General features: G+C 41.4%; 1 long non-coding RNA gene across 1 annotated transcript; it reads right to left on the bottom strand.

Moving 5' to 3' along the window:
* Nucleotides 1-263: 263 nt before the first annotated feature.
* LOC126497852 (uncharacterized) lies at nt 264-3,768 on the bottom strand. Its single transcript, XR_007590694.1, has 3 exons — nt 3,567-3,768; nt 3,293-3,403; nt 264-670 (listed from the first exon to the last, which is right to left on the bottom strand). It is a non-coding gene; the product is annotated as an uncharacterized lncRNA (long non-coding RNA).
* Between the last annotated feature and the right edge of the window lie 649 nt (nt 3,769-4,417).

Here is a 4,417-nt window from a genome sequence, read left to right as displayed (position 1 = left end):
CCTAGCACCCCATCACTGTAGCCCACTTGGACAGCAGCAAGTTGTGAGTAAGTGAGTCGGGCTAGGCAGCTTGGGTTGTGAGGACCTGAAGTGGGATTTGGAGGGAAGAGTGTCTAGTTCTTGGACATACTCCATATGATATTGGCTCTGCTTTGAGAGGCGCCCGAGAGAGCAACTCCATGCCTTCTGTCTTCTCCAAGTGGAAGTTTCCCATGGGGGACAGAATCCCAATCAGAAGGACACTTTATTTTCAAAAGCGGAGGGGCATAGCAGAAGAAGTTTTCCTTCCTCGTCCTGCTCTTCAGACTTGAAAAGACACGGACAGAGTCTACAACTCTAAAGATGGCAGAAGAGGGAGATTTGGGGGCCAGGGGTAAAAGAGAATCATAGCCATATGAAGAGGGGGAAAATGCCAAAGTAAGCAAGGAGCCCAGCCTGGTTTCCATGGTTACAGAAAAGGTGCCCCCACCCCAAGCCTTCTGTTTTCTTTTGCCCTTGCTTCCTCTTCAGAGCACATCCGGTACAGCTCTCACCTCCCACTTGTCATGGGTCTGCCAAGTGAAGAGAACAGCTAGTTTCCTCAATCAGTAAGGCTGGGCAGCAGGTTGCAGGCTTTGGCCCTTTCTTGTGCTGCACAAAGGAGCCTGCAGCATCTGATGAGAGGTCTTATCTGGAGGCAAAGAAGTGACGACAGCCTTTAGTGACTTCAACTTCCTCTGCTAATCAGTAGCTCTGACCCACTCCAAAGTCCCTCATCACTGATAATTTTAATAGGAAGATTTGTTGGGGGTCATTTAAAGGATGATCCTACATAGGAAAATCATATCAAGGGTTAAGGCAATTCAAGAATCCAAAGGGGGAAAAAAAGAGAATATATCTGATTTCCGTGAATGCCATTCACTTTATTTTCAAAAGCTCATTGAGAGATGACCTAAGCCAGTATCTGGACATGCGGCATCTCTTTGTCTGTACTGTTTTATGGGGTGGTGTGGAGCTTAGAAAGCTGAAATGTGAGTTCCCACCTTCTAAACACTCATTTAGATTCACATCTAAGGTTATTTTCCACTACTTGAAAGGCAACTGAGGCAGGCGATCAGTTTGAAGTGCTTTGTATCTGCGTGGAGACTGGTATGTGTGGCCTAGCACATACTACCCAGGGTTTTTAATTTAAGTTGCCTTTTTAATAACAGACATCAAGCTGGGGATGTAGCTTTGTGGGTAGAGAGCTAGATTCACAAACTAGAGACACTTTGTTTGATCCCTATCATTGCTTGAAATAAAGTGTTGGATGGACACACACACACATGCACACACATCATCCTAGACTACTCCAGAGGGAGGGTAGAAGCTAGAAGATCAAGATTTAGAATTTTCGCTTCGCTCCAGCAGTCTATAGGCCCACCTGAGATACTTTAGAACCTTTCTAGAGACAACAAAAGAAAAGTTAGATCAGCATCATAGTTTTAGGTCTGTTTGTTGATACAACCCTGGGTCTAGAAGTTCAGTCATCTTCCTGCAGTCTGGCATGCCAGAGAAGACAGTCTTTAAATACCTAGGAGATCCACATACTTGTAAATACCTACTCAGATAAATGGAACCATGAAGGCCTATGGTGACAATTTGAGTATCCTGCTTCCATCCATTCATAATTCATTCAATATACTCTATTTGAATATCTACACTTTGTTTCCTAAAATTAGCCTCAACTCATTCTCGAGGTTAGACCATGGTTTTGCTTGTTTTATGTTGTTATGGAGGTTTTGGTTGTTGTTGTTTTTTTCTGTTGATGCTATTTTTTGTTTTGTTTTATTTATCAGCAAGAAGACAGAAATTTTAAAACATTTAGATGCAAAATCTAAAGAAGGTTCTCATATCTAATGGGACTGAAAAAGATGGAGTAAGGATCTATAGGAAGGAAGCCTTCAGTAGCTCTGCTTGGACATACCCAATCTGAGATGTCCATGACATGTCAGGCTGATAGTTAACTGAAATCATGGGAGAGGTTAGAACTGGAGCTAAGAATTCAGAAACTATCAATGCATGAATATTTGCCTGCATGACAATGGCTGAACTTAACCTTGGGAATCCTAAGCTTGAGCCCCAGAGCACAATGTGAAAACTGGGAAATTATGCCAGCAGGCTAAGAGGAGAATAACAAGCTTGGGGGTCTGGAAAGCACATGTTCTAAAGCTGAGAATTGTCTAAATGCTCCTATTTGTTCAAGTAAGAAACGGGTTGAAAAGCAGCTGTTTTTTCTGGTTGGATGAAAATAGACCAGGGCACACTGGCTTGAATGTGATTGCAAAAGTTTGCATGGCAGAAACTCCATTCTGAAAACCCCACTCTAATGGCATTTGGACATAAGGTCCTTGGGAAAGAATTAGAACTAGATGAGAGCATGAGGCTTGGGTACCCATGATGCCTTGGTCACTTTCCAAAAAGAGAGACCTGTGAACAAACATTTGTTCTGTCTTTGGATGCCTTTCTCCAAGTTATGATGCACCATGGCCCTTATCCAGATTTCAGAGCCTGTTTATGGACTACTCACATTCCAGATAGTGAGTAAAGAACCATCTCTTCTGGATGAACCAACTACCAACCTCTAGTGTTTTGTTATAGCAGACCCAAACAAAGGTGGTGGTATTGGCAGTATCTATGCAGATGTATGAATGAACCCCTCATCAGAAAAGATGGAGAAGGAGAGATGGAGCAGATTCTATCTCCAGGGGACCACTTCTTTTATTGGGGAATGATCCTTTCATTTTCTCTTTGAACCTGAGCAGTTATTTTCTCTACTTAGCTTTCTTGTGGCCTGTACTGTAGAACACAGTGATGCCCTACTTGATAGACATCCTTCAGATTGTCCCCAAACTAAACAATACATTCCTTCTCAACTTAAATCTAATCAAAGCACCATTATCCAAATAAAGACATTGTCCTTTGTCCCACTCATCTGCAGAGCTGGGCTGATGTCCCGTGCAATCCTTATTGTCATACAATCCAGAGTAAAACAAGGTTAATTCTTAATGATCCTGATGCAATCCACAACCAGATTTTGTCCTATAAGAATTTAAATTCTTTCAAAATTGTAGAAAATTTAGTTCCATGTAATATCTAAACCTAAAGCTACTTTTATAGATTTCATAGTCTAGAAAATGGGAAAGTTGTGGTTGAATTATGTTCCTCTATACAGGAAAGCATAGTCCTAAAATATGCTGGAATGCTTGATGGGGTTTGGGTGGGCTGTCCCCATAGAGACGATAACACACCTAAGTGAGTTTAGATATTTTACCTGAAATCTGGCAGGAAACACTGCAGATACATCACTCTGTGATGTCTTCTCCCCAGCTCATTGCCACGGTTTATGTCCCCTAAGGACCATTTGCTTGGTCCACTTGTTGGCCTGTTGGGAGAAGAAATTTTGATGGAGGTTATTAGGTTATCAGAAGTGTACTCTTGAAGGAGATTCAGGACCCCTGATCATTCCTGGTCTTTACTTTCCAGATTATCAAATGATAAGTGGTTTTGTTCTACCATGAACTTCTGTGGGTGATATGCTATCTCACCAGGAGCCTGAAGAGTTGATGGTGGATCCTAGAACAGCATTCCCCATCACCACTTAATATTCTTTTCTTTCTGTCTTATTCACTTCCTTATTTATTAAGTTGTGACTTAAACTAGAGAGGCTGCAATAATATCTGTGTGTCTTCATAAGTATGAAGGGTACATGGATTGAATGGTCATCTTTGGTTGACAGAAGCTGGTTGTTTATTTCATGGCTGCTCAGACCTGAAATAATCACATAAAAACTGTATTAATTAAAACACTGCTTGGCCTATTACCTTAGGCTTCTTATTAACTAACTCTTTTTTTTTTTTTTTTTTTGGTTTTTCGAGACAGGGTTTCTCTGTGATTTTGGAGCCTGTCCTGGAACTAGCTCTGTAGACCAGGCTGGTCTCGAACTCACAGAGATCCGCCTGCCTCTGCCTCCCGAGTGCTGGGATTAAAGGAGTGCGCCACCACCGCCCGGCTTAACTAACTCTTACATCTTAAATTAACCTATTTATATTATTTTATATTTTATCATGCGGCGCGTGGTTTACTGGTAATGTTCCTTGGTGTCTGTCTCCTTGGGCAGCTACATGGAGTCTCTCTAACTCTGCCTTCTTTTCTCCTCTATCTCTGCTTGGAATTCTCGCCTTGCTCTATTCTGTGCTGCCGTAGGTCTAAAGCAGCTTCGTTATTAACCAATGGTAATAAAACATACTCATAGCATACAGAGGAGAATCCTACATCACCTCTTCTTTTCTGTCTAAATAAAAAGGAAGATTTTTAACTTTAACATAGCAAGATTATATACAACATATCAGTTATTAAGCAAGAATTATAGTTACAAAATTTAGTCCATTTACATTTG

Source organism: Alexandromys fortis, unplaced genomic scaffold (genome assembly GCF_014885135.2).
Source record: "Alexandromys fortis isolate MF-2015 unplaced genomic scaffold, M_Fortis_MF-2015_v1.1 scaffold_23, whole genome shotgun sequence".
Taxonomy (NCBI): domain Eukaryota; kingdom Metazoa; phylum Chordata; class Mammalia; order Rodentia; family Cricetidae; genus Alexandromys; species Alexandromys fortis.
Note: the sequence above shows the minus strand (reverse complement) of the source record. Positions and strands in the feature narration are given on the sequence as shown.